We start from the raw sequence: 19,153 nt of genomic DNA, 5'->3' as shown, positions 1-19,153 counted from the left end.
ACGACATGTCGAGAATGGTCGACCAGCGTTGAACCCTCTTAAGCTTCCTATGTCACCAAGACTGCCAGAACAGAGTCCCTCGCGATGCATGTAGTGAATCTTAATAGGAAATGACGGGCTCGTTGAAAATAACACAGAAGTAAGGGTTGACAGTCATACAATCCTCGGAAAGCAAAGGGGAGGATGTGGTAGGTCATTGAGACGCAAAGAATTTGGAAAGAAAGAAAGAAAATGCAGACAAAATGCCTGCCAGGTGGGATCCGAAACCACGACCTTTAGAATACCGGTCTGGTGCAATAACCACTATGCTACCGCCGGGGCGATTTTCCCCTCCACTTTCCTAGGTATTTGTGTTAAGCTATTTTTGGTTCCTGTGCTTGGGGGTGGTAGCAAATTCCACTTGGACTACTCGGGATGAAGGGGACCTTCTTTTTAACCCCAGGGCCGTGACTCTAGTTTCTTCGACATGTCGAGAGTGGTCGACCAGCGTGAACCTTCTTATGCTTCCTATGGCACCAAGAATTCCAGAACAGAGGCTTTCGCTGTGTATGTAGTGAACTAGAATAGGAAATGAGGGGCTCGTTGAAAATAACACAGAAATAGGGCTTGGCAGTCAAATAAACCTCGGAAAGCAAAGGGGAGGATGTGGTAGGTTATTCAAACACAAAGAATTTGGAAAGAAACACAGGAAGTTGAGAAAAGATGCCCGCTAGGTGTGATCCGAACCCACGACCACCAGAATACCGGTTTCGTGCGATAACCACAATGTTACCGGTGGCGCGATTTTCCCCTCCACTTTCTGGGGTATTTATGTTTATGTATTTTTGGTTCCTGTGCTTGGGGGTGGTAGCATGCGCCACTCGGACTACTCGGGGTGAAGGGGACCTTCTTTTTACCCCCGGGCCGTGACTATAGTGTCTACGACATTTCGAGAGTGGTCGACCAGCGTTAAACCCTCTTAGGCTTCCTATGGCACCAAGACTGCCAGAACAGAGGCCCTCCGTATGCATGTAGTGAATCAGAATAGAAAATGAGGGGCTCGTTGAAAGTAACACAGAAATAAGGGTTGGCAGTCAAATAAACCTCGGAAAGCAAAGGGGAGGATGTGGTAGGTGATTGAAACACATAAAGAATTTGGAAAGAAAGTGGAGAAAAAATGCCCGCCAGGTGGGATCCGAACCCACGACGTCCAGAATACGCGTCTGGTGTGATAACCACTACGCTACCGGCGGCGCAACTTTCACCTCCACTTTCTGGGGTATTTATGTTTACGTATTTTTTGGTTCTGTGCTTGGGGGTGGTAGCCAGCGCCACTCGGACTACTCGGGTTGAAGGGGACCTACTTTTTAACACACGGGCCGTGACTCTAGTGTCTAAGACATGTCGAGAGTGGTCGACCAGTATTGAAAACTCTCAAGCTTCCTATGGCATCAAGATTGCCAGAACAGAGGCCCTCGCTCTGCATCTAGTGAATCAGAATAGGAAATGAGGGGCTTGTTGAAATCAACACAGAAATAAGGGTTGGCCGTCAAATAAACATCGGAAAGCAAAGGGGAGGATCTGGTAGGTCATTGAAGCACATAAAAAATTTGGAAAGAAAGAAAGAGAGTGGACAAAAAAGTCCCGCTAGGTGGGATCTGAACCCACGACCTCCAGAACCCCGGTCTCGTGCGATAACCACTACGCCACCGGCGGGGCGATTTTACCCTCCACTTTCTAGGGTTTTATGTTTAGGTATTTTTGGTTCCTGTGCTTGGGACTGGTAGCCAGCGCCACTCGGGCTACTAGGGGTTAAGGGGACCTTCTTTTTAACCCCCAGGCCGTGACTCTAGTGTCTACGACATGTCGAGAGCGGTCGAATAGTTTGAACCTTCTTAAACTTCCTATGGCACCAAGACTGCCAGAACAGAGGCCCTCACTTTGCATGTGTGAATGAGAATAAGAAATGAGGGGCTCGTTTAATAACACAGAAATAAGGGTTGGCAGTCAAATAAACCTAGGAAAGCAAAGGGGAGGATGTGGTAGGTCACTGAAACACAAAGAATTTGGAAAGAAAGACAGAACGTGGAGAAAAGATGCCCGCCAGGTGTGATCAGAACCCACGACCTCCAGAATACCGGTTTCGTGCGATAACCACTATGTTACCGGCGGCGCGATTAACCCCTCCACTTTCTGGGGTTAGTACTATTCCTCTCCACTTTCTGTTTAGGTATTTTTGGTTCCTGTTCTTGGGGGTGGTGGCTTGCGCCACTCGGACTATTCGGGGTGAAGGGGACCTTTTTTTTACCCCCGGGCCATGACTATAGTGTCTACGACATGTCGAGAGTGGTCGACCAGCGTTCAACCTTCTTAGGCTTCCTAAGGCACCACGACTGCCAGAACAGAGGCCCTCACTTTGCATGTATTGAATAAGAATAGGACATGAGGGGCTCGTTTAAAATAACACAGAAATAAGGGTTGGCAGTCAAATAAACCTCGGAAAGCAAAGGGGAGGATGTGGTAGGTCATTGAAGCACAAAGAATTTGGAAAGAAACAAAGAAAGTGGAGACAAAATGCCCGCCAGGTAGGATCTGAACCCACGACCTCCAGAATACCGGTCTGGTGCGATAGCACTATGGTACTGGAGAGGCTATTTTCCCCTCCACTTTCTGGGGTTTTTTATGATAAGGTATTTTTGGTTCCTGTGCTTGGGGGTGGTAGCCAGCGCCACTCGTGCTACTCGGGGTGAAGGGGACCTTCCTTTTAACCCCCAGGCCGTGACTCTAGTGTCTACGACATGTCAAGGGTGATCGACCAGTTTGAAATCTCTTAAGCTTTCTATGGCACCAAGACTGCGAGAACAGAGGCCCTCGCTATGCAAGCAGTGAATCAGAATAGGAAATGACGGGCTCGTTGAAAATAACACAGAAGTAAGGGTTTACAGTCAAACAAACCTCGGAAAGCAAAGGGGAGGATGTGGTAGGTCATTGAGACACAAAGAATTTGGAAAGAAAGAAAGAAAATGCAGACAAAATGCCTGCCAGGTGGGATCCGAAACCACGACCTTTAGAATACCGGTCTGGTGCGATAACCACTATGCTACCACCGGGGCGATTTTCCCCTCCACTTTCCTGGGTATTTGTGTTAAGCTATGTTTGGTTCCTGTGCTTGGGGGTAGTAGCAAATTCCACTCGGACTACTCGGGATGAAGGGGACCTTCTTTTTAACCCCCGGGCCGTGACTCTAGTTTCTACGACACGTCGAGAGTGGTCGACCAGCGTGAACCTTCTTATGCTTCCTATGGCACCAAGAATTCCAGAACAGAGGCTTTCGCTATGCATGTAGTGAACTAAAATTTGAAATGAGGGGCTCGTTGAAAATAACACAGAAATAGGGGTTGGCAGTCAAATAAACCTCCGAAAGCAAAGGGGAGGATGTGGTAGGTTATTCAAACACAACGAATTTGGAAAGAAAGACAGGAAGTTGAGAAAAGATGCCCGCCAGGTGTGATCCGAACCCACGACCTCCAGAATTCCGGTTTCGTGCGATAACCACAATGTTACCGGCGGCGCGATTTTCCCCTCCACTTTCTGGTGTATTTATGTTTATGTATTTTTGGTTCCTGTGCTTGGGGGTGGTAGCATGCGCCACTCGGACTACTCGGGGTGAAGGGGACCTTCTTTTTACCCCCGGGCCGTGACTACAGTGTCTACGACATTTCGAGAGTGGTCGACCAGCGTTAAACCCTCTTAGGCTCCCTATGGCACCAAGACTGCCAGAACAGAGGCCCTCCGTATGCATGTAGTGAATCAGAATAGAAAATGAGGGGCTCGTTGAAAATAACACAGAAATAAGGGTTGGCAGTCAAATAAACCTCGGAAAGCAAAGGGGAGGATGTGGTAGGTGATTGAAACACATAAAGAATTTGGCAAGAAAGTGGAGAAAAAATGCCCGCCAGGTGGGATCTGAACCCACGACCTCCAGAATACCGGATTCATGCGATAACCACTACGCTACCGGCGGCGCAACTTTCCCCTCCACTTTCTGGGGTGTTTATGTTTAAGTATTTTTTGGTTCCTGTGCTTGGGGGTGGCAGCCAGCGCCACGCGGACTACTCGGGGTGAAGGGGACCTACTTTTTAACTCCCGGGCCGTGACTCTAGTGTCTATGACATGTCGAGAGTGGTCAACCAGCGTTGAAAACTCTTAAGCTTCCTATGGCATCAGGACTGCCGGAACAGAGGCCCTCGCTATGCACGTAGCGAATTAGAATAGGAAATGAGGGGCTCGTTGAGAATAATACAGAAATAAGGGTTGGCAGTCAAATAAACCTCGGAACGCAAAGGGGAGGATGTGGTAGGTCATTGAAAGAGATAAAGAATTTGGAAATAAAGAAAGAAAATGGGGAAAAAATGCCCGCCAGGTGGGATCCGACACCACGACCTTTAGAATACCGTTCTGGTGCGATAACCACTATGCTACCGCCGGCGCGATTTTACCCTCCACTTTCTAGGGTGTTTATGTTTAGGTATTCTTGGTTTCTGTGCTTGGCGGTGGTAGCCAGCGCCACTCGGACTACTCGGGGTGAAGGGAATCTTCTTTTTAACTCCCGGGCCATGACTCTGGTGTCTAAGACATGTCGAGAGTGGTCGACCAGCGTTGAACCCTCTTAGGCTTCCTATGGACCAAGGTTGCCGGAACAGAGGCCCTCGCTATTAATGTAGTCAATCAGAATGGGAAATGAGGGGCTCGTTGCAAATAACACAGAAATAAGTGTTGGCAGTCAAATAAACCTCGTAATGCAAAGGGGAGGATGTGGTAGGTCATTGAAACACATAAAGAATTTGGAAAGAAAGACAGAAAGGGGAGACAAAATGCCCGCCAGGTGTGATCCGAACCCAAGACCTCCAGAATACCGGATTCATGCGATAACCACTACGCTACTGGCGGGGCGATTTTCCCCTCCACTTTCTGGGGTATTTATGTTAAGGTATTTTTGGTTCCTGTGCTTGGGGATGGTAGCCAGCGCCGCTCGGACTACTCGGGGTGAAGGGGACCTTCTTTTTAACCCCCACGCTGTGACTCTAATGTCTACGACATGTCGAGAGCGGACGACCAGCGGTGAACCCTCTTAAGCTTCTTATGGCACCAAGCCTGCGAGAACAGAGGCACTCCGTATGCATGTAGTGAACAGAATAGAAAATGACGGGCTCGTTGAAAATTACACAGAAATAAGGGTTGGCAGTCAAATAAACCTCGTAAAGCAAAGGGGAGGATGTGGTAGGTCATTGAAACAAATAAAGAATTTGGAAAGAAAGACAAAGTGGACAAAAAATGCCCGCCAGGTGTGGTCCGAACCCACGACCTCCAGAATACCGGTTTCATGCGATAACCACTACGCTACAGGCGGGGCGATTTTCCCCTCCACTTTCTGGGGTATTTATGTTGAGGTATTTTTGGTTCCTGTGCTTGGGGTGGTAGCAATCTCCACTCGGACTACTCGGGGTGAAGGGGACCTCCTTTTAAAACCCCGGGCCGTGACTCTAGTTTCTACGAGTTGTCGAGAGTGGTCGATCAGCGTTGAACCCTCTTAGGCTGCCTATGGCACCAAGACTGCCAGAACAGAGACCCTCGCTATGCATGTAGTGAATCAGAATAGGAAATGAGGGGCTCGTTGAGAATAACACAGAAATAAGGGTTGGCAGTCAAATAAACCTCGGAAAGCAAACGGGAAGATGTGGTGGGTCATTGAAAGAGATAAAGAATTTGGAAAGAAAAAAATGGAGAAAAAATGCCCGCCAGGTGGGATCCGAACCCACGACCTCCAGAATACCGGAATGGTGCGATAACCACTACGCTACTTCCGGCGCGATTTTCCCCTCCCCTTTCTGGGGTATTTATGTTAAGGTATTTTTGGTTCCTGTGCTTGGGGGTGGTAGCAAATTCCACTCGGACTAATCGGGGTGAAGGGGACATTCTTTTAACCCCCAGGTGATGACTCTAGTGTCTACGACATGTCGAGAGTGGTCGACCAGCATTGAACCCTCTTAGGCTTCCTATGGCACCAAGACTGCCAGAAAAGAGGCCCTCCGTATGCATGTAGTGAATAAGAATAGAAAATGAGGGGCTCGTTGAAAATAACACAGAAATAAGGGTTGGCAGTCCAATAAACCTCGGAAAGCAAAGGGGAGGATGTTGTAGGTGATTGAAACACAAAGAATTTGGAAAGAAAGAAAGTTGAAAAAAATGCCCGCCAGGTGGTATTCGAACCCACGACCTCCAGAATACCGGTCGTGCGATACCACTTCGCTACTGGAGGGGGCGATTTCCCCCCCCCCACTTTCTGTGGTATTTATGATAAGGTATTTTTGGTTCCCGTGCTTGGGGTTGGTAGCCAGCGCCACTCGGACTACTCGGGGTGAAGGGGACCTACTTTTTAACCCCCGGGCCGTGACTCTAGTGTCTACGACATGTCGAGAGCGGTCGACCAGCGTTGAAAACTCTTAAGCTTCCTATGGCATCAAGACTGCCAGAACAGAGGCCCTCACTATGCATGTAGGGAATCAGAATAGGAAAGGAGGGGCTTGTTGAGAATAACACAGAAATAAGGGTTGGCAGTCAAATAAACCTCGGAAAGCAAAGGGGAAGATGTGGTAGGTGATTAAAACACATAAAGAATTTGGAAAGAAAGTGGAGAAAAAATGCCCGCCAGGTGGGATCCGAACCCACGACCTCCAGAATACGCGTCTGGTGTGATAACCACTACGCTACCGGCGGCGCAACTTTCCCCTCCACTTTCTGGGGTATTTATGTTTAAGTATTTTTTGGTTCCTGTGCATGGGGGTTGTAGCCAGCGCCACTCGGACTACTGGGGGCTAAGGGGACTTACTTTTTAACCCCCGGGCCGCGACTCTAGTGTCTACGACATGTCGAGAGTGGTCGACCAGCGTTGAACCCTCTTAGGCTTCCTATGGCACCAAGACTGCCAGAAAAGAGGCCCTCCGTAAGCATGTAGTGAATCAGAATAGGAAATGAGGGACTCGTTGAAAATAACATAGAAATAAGGGTTCGCAATCAAATAAACCTCGGAAAGCAAAGGGGAGGATCTGGTAGGTCATGGAAACACATAAAAAATTTAGAAAGAAAGAAAGAGAGTGGAGAAAAAAGTCCCGCTAGGTGGGATCTGAACCCACGACCTCCAGAACCCGGTCTCGTGCGATAACCACTACGCCACCGGCGGGGCGATTTTACCCTCCACTTTCTAGGGTTTTATGTTAAGGTATTTTTGGTTCCTGTGCTGGGGGATTGTAGCCAGCGCCACTCGGACTACTCGGGGTGAAGGGGACCTTCTTTTTACCCCCAGGCCGTGATTCTAGTGTCTACGACATGTCGAGAGTGGTCGACCAGCGTTGAACCATCTTGAGCTTCCTATGGCACCAAGACTGCTAGAACAGAGGCCTTTGCTGCATGTAGTGAATCAGAATAGTAAATGAGGGGCTCGTTGAAAATAACACAGAAATAAGGGTTGGCAGTCAAATAAACCTCGGAAAGCAAAGGGGAGGATGTGGTAGGTCATTGAAAGAGATAACGAATTCGCAAAGAAAGAAAGAAAATGGAGAAAAATTTCCCTCCAGGTGGGATCCAAACCCACGACCTTTAGAATACCGGTCTGGTGCGATAACCGCTATGCTACCGCCGGCGCGATTTTCCCCTCCACTTTCTGAGGTATTTGTGTTAAGGTATTTTTGGTTCCTGTGCTTGGGGGTGGTAGCCAGCGCCACTCGGGCTACTGGGGTGAAGGGGACCTTCATTTTAACCCCAATGCCGTGACTCTAGTCTCTACGACATGTCGAGAGCGGTCGACTAGTTTGAACCTTCTTAAGCTTCCTATGGCACCAAGACTGCCAGAACAGAGGCCCTCACTTTGCATGTGTGAATCAGAATAAGAAATGAGGGGCTCGTTTAAAATAACACAGAAATAAGGGTTGGCAGTCAAATAAACCTAGGAAAGCAAAGGGGAGTATGTGGTAGGTCATTGAAACACATAAAGAATTTGGAAAGAAAGACAGAACGTGGAGAAAAGATGCCCGCCAGGTGTGATCAGAACCCACGACCTCCAGAATACCGGTTTCGTGCGATAACCACTAAGTTACCGGCGGCGCGATTAACTCCTCCACTTTCTGGGGTTAGTATTATTCCCCTCCACTTTCTGTTTAGGTATTTTTGGTTCCTGTTCTTGGGGGTGGTGGCTTGCGCCACTCGGACTACTCGGGGTGAAGGGGACCTTCTTTTTGACCCCCAGGCCGTGACTCTAGTGTCTACGACATGTCGAGAGCGGTTGACCAGCGTTGAACCCTCTTAAGCTTCCTATGGCACCAAGACTGCCAGAACAGAGGCCCTCGCTTTGCATGTAGTGAATCAGAATGGGAAATGAGGGTCTCGTTGAAAATAACACAGAAATATGGGTTGGCAGTCAAATAAACCTCGTAAAACAAAGGGGTGGATGTGGTAGGTCATTGAAACAGGTAAAGAATTTGGAAAGAAAGAAGATGGAGAAAAAATGCCAGCCAGGTGGAATCCGAACCCAAAACCTCCAGAATACTGTCATGAAGTGCCCGTGGACGAAGAGGAAGAGGAGACCGAGCGCGCAGCGGCGACGAGTGCGTGCAGAAAAATCGAACCAGGCCGGTGATCAGGGGTCACCTGTGACGCGCTGGGCTTGAGAGCGCGGCCCTGTGACCGTTTCTGGGAAGACCCGGAGCGCAACCGCTGCTGTTCCCGAGAGGCGTCCGCCGCTGATCCCGACAACCCGTGGGCTGGCCGTGCCTGGAGCTGGTGACGCGCTGGGCGAGAGAGCGCGGGTCCGGATTCACCTGGAGGTGGAACCATCCGCTCACACCCGCTGCTACGCCCTCGAGTCGTGACTCTTCGGAAAGGTCGACGATGCCTGCCCCACGTCCCGCGCCTGGTTACGACGGGGCCTAGAGCCGGTCATCGAGCCAGCCTCACCGTGACGTCCTCGTCGACTCCGCACGCATCGGGACTTCAACACCTCGAGGGGCTGCGACAAAACCCCGTAGGACGTTTGCTTTCTTTATTGCTGACATTTTGCCGTTAGCCTCTTGCCTTTCGTAACGCTTATATCTTTAGCCTCGCGTCCTTGCTTCCGTGCCCTATCTTCTGCTTCCTTCGTGTCATGCATAAAGCGACGTTTACTCGCGCACGCACTGGCCCCTGACTCGTGACTTTCACGCCAATCCTGGGCCCATTCATTACAAAAAGTGGCGAGCCTGCCAGGATACTTAACATCCGCTGAAACGAGTCGGTAAGCCGGGAACGCGCCTGTAAGGTTAGCTAGAAAGCATGGACATTGAGAAGTTAATTGCTGCGGGAACTCAGCTGGAGCTTTCGGGTCAAGAGCTTAGGGCTTGGGTAGATAGCGAACGTGCTGAGCAGCGTGCTGCAAGGGCCGCTGAGAGGGAAGCTAGCCGAGAAGCAGCTGAAAGGGAGAAGGAAGCTGCAGAAAGGGCAAGAGAAGCCGCAGAAAGAGCAAAAGAAGCCGCGGAAAGGGATATGGAAGCTGCAGAAAGAGCAAAAGAAGCCGCGGAAAGGGAGAAAGAACTGCTACTTTTGCGAATCCGACTCCAAGAGGGCGGTGCAAACCCATCAAATCCCGCCGCGGGAAATGAAGCTCTTGCCACCATGAATGCGATCAACCCGCAGAAATTGCTTCCTCTGTTTGACGAGAAGCGCGACGACTTGCACGCGTACTTGCAACGATTTGAACGCGTAGCAACAGGGCAGCAATGGCCGCAAGACAAATGGGCTCTTGCTGTAAGCATGTGCTTAAGTGGAGAGGCGCTTACCATTATTGGCCGAATGACCGCAGAGGACTCTCTCGACTACGGCAAAGTAAAAAAGGCGTTGCTTCAGCGGTTCCGGTTTACAGCCCATGGCTATCAGGAAAAATTCAGGAAAGCGCGGGCGGAGGATGGTGAAACCGGAAAACAGCTTGCAGCGAGACTCACCGGCTATTTTGACCATTGGATACAGATGGCGAACATTCAGAAAACGTTCGAGGCTCTCCGTGACCATATCATCGGGGAACAATTCATCAGCTGCTGCCATCCCAAACTCGTAATTTTCTTGAAAGAACGCGAGTGCAAAACGCTGAGCGATTTAGCCGATGCGACGGATCGTTTCCTCGAAGCGCAAAACTTGTCGAACCTCGGGAAGGTCTCCGATGACGCCCGGGATACAACTAAAGTCGCGGCAGACGCCCAAACGAAAGCGTCACCGAAATGCTTTCTGTGCGACCGCCCAGGGCACCGTGCACGAGAGTGCCGCAACTCCTTGAGAGAACCGGCAAGTCGGGCTACGCGTGGTCTCCACGGGCATAAAGCTGAGCACTGCGGAGATGGGTTCAGTGGAACAGAGCAGGTTGCTGCTTGTGCCCTCACTGAGCCCCGGGAAGCTCAACCGCAGTGCATCAAGCTCGATGGCAAGCACGATGAGAATGCTTGTACCAGGTATTCATGTGGCATCGTAAAAGAACAATCTTGCCTAGCGAAAGGGATGCCAGTGGTCAAAGGGCGATTATTCGGACAGCCTGTCACCGTTTTGCGGGACACGGGTTAATACCGTTCTTGTCCGACGCGACTTGGTCGCAGAAACCCAGTTAACGGGAAAAACCACCCGGTTAATGCTCTTGGACGGGACCGTCAAGAAGCTGCCGGAGGCCCACATATACGTCCAGACCCCGCACTTTGTAGGCGAGGTTACCGCCGCTTGCCTGGACAAGCTAATCTATGATGTCGTGATCGGGAATATTCCAGGTGTGAGGGAATCTCACATGCCAGATCCCTACTGGCCGCTCAAAGGGAAACATGGCCCACGTGTGGCACTGGCCGCAATAGCCACTCAGCTGCCCACCGATCGGTTGGCTCCGGCTGTCGCGAATACAGAGAAAGGAAAGGTTACGCCTCTAACTGTGCCTTTAATCAGGTGCGCCGACATCCCAAGAGAAGAGCTGGCCGAAGAACAACGACGAGACCCGACCCTCCGATGTTGCTTGCGGAAGTTGGGGAAGACGTTTTCATTGGCAAAAGGACAGAGGTACTCGTTTCTTCAATCCGACAACGTTTTATGCCGCCAATACCAGCTTGCCTCCGGCAGAGAATTTGAACAAGTCGTCGTTCCAAAGAGACTGCGGGAACAAATCCTTCGAGTAGCCCATGAGAGCACCTTGGCGGGTCACCAAGGTGTCCGAAGGACGACCGACCGCATTATGCAAGAGTATTATTGGCCAGACCTACGTCGAGACGTACGACACTTTGTCAGAACGTGCGGAACCTGTCCGCATAATGTACGCAAAAGAAAGACGGGACCTTCGGCACTAGCAGGAGACATGCCAACTTGCTGTACCCAAGGCGTAGACGTTCCAGGCCCAGAAACTTTCAAGAGCGAAACGTCATCGCACATGTCCAACGATACATCTACCAAGTCAACGGTCCAACGGCTAGACTGTGAAACCGCGTACAACAACGTATTCACTCAGTCGCCGCCGTTTCATCACACCCGAATCATCGTTAACAAGTCAGAAGGTCGCCCGCATGATACGTCCAGCCATTACAAGAACACCAAGGTCGGGCAGCGAAAGAATCCGTCCGATACGACAATGAAACGACTACGAGGCCGCAAAGACCATTTCGCGAACTTAATACAGAATCGTAGGATCTAAGAGACAAGCCACTGACGCACTGGTCTTCTTGAAGCCGGTCACTACCGGAGTGGCGATGCAGGGGCTACCAACATGGGCAGGGTTAATCCTCGCCTGCTACCCGTCTTTTGTATATAGTGTGTTCTTCGATTGTTTTTGTCGTCACTTTGTTTCTTTACTCAGTTCGTATTTTTTCCTCTGTAACTTCGTGCGTTGCGCGTTTTAAGTGTTCTATTGTGACTGATCGTGCTGCCGTGAACTGTGGACTTCATCGTGCTTCCCCAGAACTTCTCCGCGCCTCTAAATGACTGTTCTTTTTATAGAATAGTTGTTGCCCCCCAACAACTTTCTTAGACCCGGGGTCATTGTCATGAAGTGCCCGTGGACGAAGAGGAAGAGGAGACCGAGCGCGCAGCGGCGACGAGTGCGTGCAGAAAAATCGAACCAGGCCGGTGATCAGGGGTCGCCTGTGACGCGCTGGGCTTGAGAGCGCGGCCCTGTGACCGTTTCTGGGAAGACCCGGAGCGCAACCGCTGCTGTTCCCGAGAGCCGTCCGCCGCTGATCCCGACAACCCGTGGGCTGGCCGTGCCTGGAGCTGGTGACGCGCTGGGCGAGAGAGCACGGGTCCGGATTCACCTGGAGGTGGAACCATCCGCTCACACCCGCTGCTACGCCCTCGAGTCGTGACTCTTCGGAAAGGTCGACGATGCCTGCCCGACGTCCCGCGCCTGGTTACGACGGGGCCTAGAGCCGGTTATCGAGCCAGCCTCACCGTGACGTCCTCGTCGACTCCGCACGCATCGGGACTTCAACACCTCGAGGGGTTGCGACAAAACCCCGTAGGACGTTTGCTTTCTTTATTGCGGACATTTTGCCGTTAGCCTCTTGCCTTTCGTAACGCTTATATCTTTAGCCTCGCGTCCTTGCTTCCGTGCCCTATCTTCTGCTTCCTTCGAGTCATGCATAAAGCGACGTTTACTCGCGCACGCACTGGCCACTGACTCGTGACTTTCACGCCAATCCTGGGCCCATTCATTACAAATACCGGTCTGGTGCGATAACCACTACGCTACTGGCGGGGCGATTTTTCCCTCCACTTTCTGGGTCATTTATGTTAAGGTATTTTTGATTCCTGTGCTTTAGCGTGGTAGCCAGCGCCGCTCGAACTACTCGGGGTGAAGGGGACCTTCTTTTTAACCCCACGCCGTGACTCTAGTGTCTACGACATGTCGAGAGTGGTCGACCAGTGTTGAACCCTCTTAAGCTTCGTATGGCACCAACACTGCGAGAACAGAGGCCCTGTGTATGCACGTAGTGAATCAGAATAGAAAATGAGGGGCTCGTTGATAATAGCACAGAAATAAGGGTTGGCATTCAAATAAACCTCGGAAAGCGAAGGGGAGGTCATTGAAACAAATAAAGAATTTGGAAAGAAAGAATGAAAGTCGAGAAAAAATGCCCGCCAGGTGGGATCCGAACCCACGACCTTCAGAATACCGGTCTGGTGCGACAACAACTACGCTACCCACGGGGAGATTTTCCCCTCCACTTTCTGGGGTATTTATGTTAGGTATTTTTGGTTCCTGTGCTTGGGGGTGGTAGCCAGTGCCACTCGGACTACTCAGGGTAAAGGGGGCCTTCTTTTGAGCAGTTGATTCAGTCAGAGTTGACCTTCAATGAGCAGTAAGTCACGTTGACACTCTTGGGTCGTACGAAAAATATATTTTAATTCACACTTGAAATTTAAAGAGCTCTATGCAGCTGCATAAGGCACCGGTCTTGTGTGCGTCAGTGTGCTCCCACACGAGGCCGCGAATTTTAAAAATCCGCGAATCGAAAGCGTAAAGAGCTGAACACCACGAATACAATATCTTAGCAACGGCCGTTCCCAGAAAAAAAAGAGAGAGAAAGACAATATACACTGCGAGACGCCAAGGAACGTTTACCCTCCGTAAAAAGCAAATGCATCTAAAAATCCCCAGCACAAAAAAATTCTCGTAGTGGTTTTAGCTATATTCAACCACGCAGTGCGTTCATTCAATATCTGCGAGAATCGGTATCAAAAATGTTCTTACCCGCTTCATAATAGTGGCTACTGGCTGTTAAAGAAATGTGATATAGAATTGTTATAAAAAAATCCTGTTAATGAAATGTCGGACATAGAAAGCACGGGTTCTTTTTCCATAAGAAGTGTACAGACGTGCAACACAAACTTTTCAATCTATCTTGAGGCCTAGTGTTAACATTCACAGCTTTAAAATGATTATGAGAAAAGTGCTTGCACAAAACATAAAAAAATTGCTTCAAAATAGGCAACACATGAAATGTTTTGATAACATCGTCCAATGATAACATCGTCCAAGGTGCTCAGTAAAATTGACAGTTGGGCTTATTGGTGTTGATGCATCGTAAGTAGCGCTTGAAACGGGACGACAGTAGAGAAGAGTAGCGCCGTCGTGTGTGTCTCCTCTTCTGTGGTACCGTTTCAAGCGCTACTTATGATGCACCATGCTGCTTTGTACTATAGGCGAGGTTGTAGAAATTTTTTTGCAAGGTATTGCTGGGATAATTGGGCTTATAAGATGATCAAATACCCTATATTGTTATTTCAAACACTCTCTACACGAGTTTTAAGTGAAGTGTTACAAAGAGGGCGTACCGCATACAAGGATGTGCACAGCGCTCCAAGTTTTTGGCAGCGCATTCAATGTGAAGGCTCCAAGTAAGCGTTTCGTCAAAATATCGTCCTAAATAGGTTACGTTACGATGAAGTGTTGGTAGGGGACTGGAACAGTTATTGCGTTTACGGTCACGCAGGTGTAAAGGATAAGCTTCTGAAAGGACTATAAATACTTTGGAAACAATAAAACGTCTTCGGTGTGTTGATGCGATATTATTATTAACGTTAAGGTAGTCTAAAATGGTTGAATATCTTTGTGAAAGAGACGCGCACTATCAATATAAACTGTACAAGCTATAACTACGGCAGTATCATCGGCATACATATATACACGGAAGTGAAGGGAAAGACTGCCCAAGTTATATTAGCTTGAATATTGAATAATAGTGGCCCAAGGATTGACGCTTGGAGTACCCCTGTGTTCATTAGGACCGGCTTACTATAAGAGTCAGCCACGCGGACGCGTTGAAAACATCCAGAAAAGTAATATTTGAAAAAGGCAAGATACGGACTACTAACACCAATATCATGTATTGCAGTGTAATAATTGATTGTGGGGTTTAACACGCGGACGCAGCGCAGGCAATAAGGCGCGCCGTCATGGAGCACTCCTTATTAATTTTGACCACCTGGTGATCTTTAACGTGCGCCAAACTCTCGTACACATGGGCGTTTTTGCTTTCCGCCTCCATCAGAAAAGCGGCCGCCACGCCGGGAATCAAACCGGCGACATCGTGCCCAGCAGCGCAACGCATTAGCCACTTAGCCGCCATGGCGGGTAATTCTTTAAGTAATCTGCAGTGGTTTATAGTGTGGAAGACCCTTGCAACGTCTAAAAATAACGTTATGACGTGGTTGCGTTCATCGATTTCACAACATGAATGGTCATTCAAATCTCTAAACAGATCAATAGTAAAGGTGAACCCACTTTGAAACCAAAATTGATGACAGCTGTGGAGGTCATATTTTTCTCAAAAGGAGTTCTTGTTGTTCTGAACTAGCTTCTCAAGTACGCAAGCTGAAGAACTCACAATTACAATAGGGGTGTAATTAGCATAATTTTTTCTTGACCACTATTGTATTAGGAACCGTATCACCGTGGTCTTCATACCTTCCTGTATTCTATCAGCTCTCAAGGCCTCATTAATGACATGAAGTAGTAGCAAGTTAATATCACTAGAATTGCAAACGAAATCCCGTAATTCATTTCTATTTAAGTCAGGAGACTTGGAAATCCACGAGATCCGCAAGGCTCTACATAAGTAAAACTTGGTGATCTTTGCTAAGTAGGCAGAATTACAACATGATGAAGATGCTTTAATACAAACGGAATGTAGTTTATTTTGATAAAGTGTGTTAACAACTCCTTCAAACTGTTCACTAAAGGAATGTCCTACTACTTCTGGAGTTTGGCTGGGGAAAGCTTCCCCAATAATCTTACAAATATTAGCCTTTGGCGGTTCGCCGATTATTTTGATCACCAAGTTCCATGTTTGCTTTGTGTTCTTTCTATGGAGAGAACATAAGAAACATCACAAATGTCGTCACATTTATGGATAAAATAGATCTAGAAGCCGAGGAGTTCTATAGCGATCTGTACAGTAGCCGCGACATGCAGGATAGTACCAAATGAGCGAAAATTGGAGTGTTACTCTTTGCAACTGTCCTACGAAAGCCATTCAATAAAAGATAAAACTTCATTACGCACTCTCAAAAGGCCACTAGACTGCACGGAGAATACCGAAACGCATGGGGAAGGTTTGCCCGTCAAGAGCGAACAAAGGTCCCAAGCTCACAGAAACACCCGGACGCAAGGTTTTAGAAGGGTACGGAGCAGCCCACCAAGCAGCACGCTAACTCCCTCCCGCTTCCCCCTCTACCCGAGCGATGGGAGATCTTGATGTCCAGCCTCGACCTGTCGACAGCAAGAGCTCGCGTCCAGGGGTCAGGAGCTGTTGCAGTTGTATGGAACGCGTGAATAGGGTTGTCACCCCGTCTGACGCTTGCGAGCGTCACCTGAAATTGACTCAATAAAAGATGTTTCTCCCTCTCTCTTGGGATCAATACTTTCATCCTGCCATCCACAGAAACTATGGGGAACTTCTCATCCTACACCTCAGAAGGCGGTTCTTCCCTTGCTACACAGGGACCTCAACGTCGAATAACCACAAGCACTGCGGAGGATAGGGTCCACCACATCTATCCCCAAATATAGAGAGGCGAAGGGTTTTGCGGGAAAATAATCGATATTAACTGAAAACTGCGCTAGGAGCGCGGAAAGATTCACCCACTTCCACGTAAATATATCCTGTCGAAAAACATAACGAGAGGAGAACAACCCATACATCACCTATTCCGCTTCATCCAAGACAAGGAAGGCACCCATGACCAGCTCGTCACCTGAAGATGAACGTTTTGGTTATCTAAAGACCGAGGAAAGGAGGTGCTTTTTTCAGGCTTTGAATTTGGGGTTCCACTGTTCACCTTACCAGCATATCTTTTACCCCGCTTCCCCAATTACAGCCATTCCATGCTCAATAAAATGCTCCCCTCCCTCTCTCTCTTTGAAATACAAAACATCGGAGCAGCTTGCACTAGTGGTTCAAGGCTGGAAAAACAGCGGAGCTGGAGCTCGACATACCCAGGTGGCACAGAAAGTGTGTCCCAAGACCGCCCCGTCTATGGCCGCTTACTGGCATGTCCGGCCAACACCCAGGTTCTGGCAGCCACTGATCATACGATGAACGGCCAACATTGGGCAATCAGCGCTTCGGTATTTCTCCGGCCGCCCGTGTCCACACGCACAACGGCAGCTAACCGGCTGCCAGACATTCAGCTCACTTTCGGCTGCCGACGTTGAGAAAAAGAACGGCCGAAGTATGGTTTTAGGACATCCATTTTTCCTTAGGGAAGCGGTGTTCAGCCGAAGCACGGCAAGCGACCGGCCACAGAATATCCGTGTACTTGCAGCAGTTGGCGTTCCAAAGGAGACCAGCCAGAGCGCGGCTATCACGCATTCGCTCTTTTAGCAGTGAACCACGCATCGGGCGGCAGAATATTTGTTTTCTTCAGGCAACCGGTGTTATAAAGAAGACTGGCCGACGTACGGCTTTAGAATGTACGTTTGTCATTCGGTTAGCCGTCCTCGGCTGAATTACGGCAAGTTAACGGCCGCAGAATTTTCAGCAACCGTTGTTCAAGAGGATACCGGCCTACGTAAGGTCTCAGGTTATACGTCATTGTTTCCGTAAGGGGCGTACAGCTGAACACCCGCACGCGTCTGGACGCCAAGAATTCATGCACAGACGTGTTTGGAAGGAGACTCGACGGTGTAGGACTGGTTTTTTCCTGGGTGAAGAAAGAGGCGTTATGACGCAGACGCATGCTTCATCAGGTCGGTGTCTCTACATTGTAAATGAACAAACTTCGTTTATCAAACAGCAATGAGTGTTCTAGGTGAACAGGCAAAATGCAAGGACTCACTGGACTCACTGGACTTTTAGGGCATCGGAATGCCATTTATTGCCAAAAGTAGACTTTGTCACACTGATGGGTGAACTAAGCCTCGCCAATCATAGCTGCTCCCACGCCTCGCCCGGCGGCTACGTCGACGTAACAGATGGAGGCTATTCGCCCCCTCAAAAAATGGAGACAATTGGAGACATCGACCCGACAGAGATGCCCGACCCGAGATGGTGGTGCTTCACCAAAATAACTGTTTTCAAAGGTCGCCGAGCAAGCGGCCACCACACAGGAGCTAAATCGGCACCAAGTCAAGGACTCCCCACTAAACAAAGAAAAGGGCGCGAAAAAACGCAAGTTTGCGGCTATTCTTTTTACAATATTACTGCGAAAAACAATGTTGTACTCTTTTGTTGGTGATAAACGTAGAAAAGGCTTAGCTAGTGCGTTGGTAAGGTCAACCTCGTGCCCTGCACTGTTACTTCATGGGATTTTATGACTGCCTATTTAGAAACAATTGCTATTTTAAATTTGCCATAACAACAGAGCCTTGTGAATGACATAGCCTGTTTGTTAATTTAGTGTCGTTGTTTGAAGGTGAGCTTAGCTACAATTGGGATATGACTGATTTGGTTTAATATAATGGCCAGCAGCCTAGCAAACACAGATTTTGTCAGGTTTTTCTTGCCCAACGCAGCTTGTGGTGTTCACGCACGATTTGGCTCCAGCAATAGATAAGCTTAAAGTAATTGACTGTGTTTTCTTATACTGCAAAAAAGAATTTCACAGTGTTCCATATCACCTTCTTGTTAGTACATTGCGGGCTAAACAACTGAATGAATCGGTTATTGCATGGATAGCCGACTATATCTCTCTAAGACAGCAGTCGGTCGCTCTCACTGGTTGCTCGTCCGTAAATGTTCTCGTGACCTCAGGTATTGCTCAAGGCTCAGTTGTGGGCCCTCTTTTGTTTCTGTTAGATATAAACGTTATTGCTATTGACCTCAAATCTTTGTTCAAAATTTTCGTGAATGACTGTGTAGTGTAAAGGTCTTAGCGAATGAACGTTATTCCGAACACCTCGAGCATGATTCGAATTTAATAACATCCTTGTGTGCTGATTCAGAAAAGTCGTTGAATGTTAAAAAGTGTGTTAACATCACATTTACAAGAAAACCTTCATTCCAATTGAATACGTATACCGTAAATTACACTGTTTTACGAAAGGCCGGGAAATATAAATACTAGGAGTTTATTTAACGAGTGGTTAGAGGTTAAATAGGCACGTTCATAGCATAAAAGTTATTGCTGC

The 19,153-nt window shown here is 48.7% G+C and overlaps 2 non-coding genes and 1 pseudogene across 2 annotated transcripts; 1 reads left to right on the top strand and 2 right to left on the bottom strand.

Annotated features, from left to right (window-relative positions):
• The window catches only part of LOC144166055 (uncharacterized), a 123,468-nt pseudogene that overhangs the window by 98,304 nt on the left and 6,011 nt on the right, over positions 1–19,153 (top strand).
• On the bottom strand, positions 1,160–1,232 carry Trnat-cgu (transfer RNA threonine (anticodon CGU)). The gene has a single exon. It is a non-coding gene; the product is annotated as a tRNA-Thr (tRNA).
• On the bottom strand, positions 6,684–6,756 carry Trnat-cgu (transfer RNA threonine (anticodon CGU)). The gene has a single exon. It is a non-coding gene; the product is annotated as a tRNA-Thr (tRNA).

Source organism: Haemaphysalis longicornis, unplaced genomic scaffold (assembly GCF_048455015.1).
Source record: "Haemaphysalis longicornis isolate Haplotype H1 unplaced genomic scaffold, Haemaphysalis longicornis Haplotype H1 scaffold_1, whole genome shotgun sequence".
Taxonomy (NCBI): Eukaryota; Metazoa; Arthropoda; class Arachnida; order Ixodida; family Ixodidae; genus Haemaphysalis; species Haemaphysalis longicornis.
Note: the sequence above shows the minus strand (reverse complement) of the source record. Positions and strands in the feature narration are given on the sequence as shown.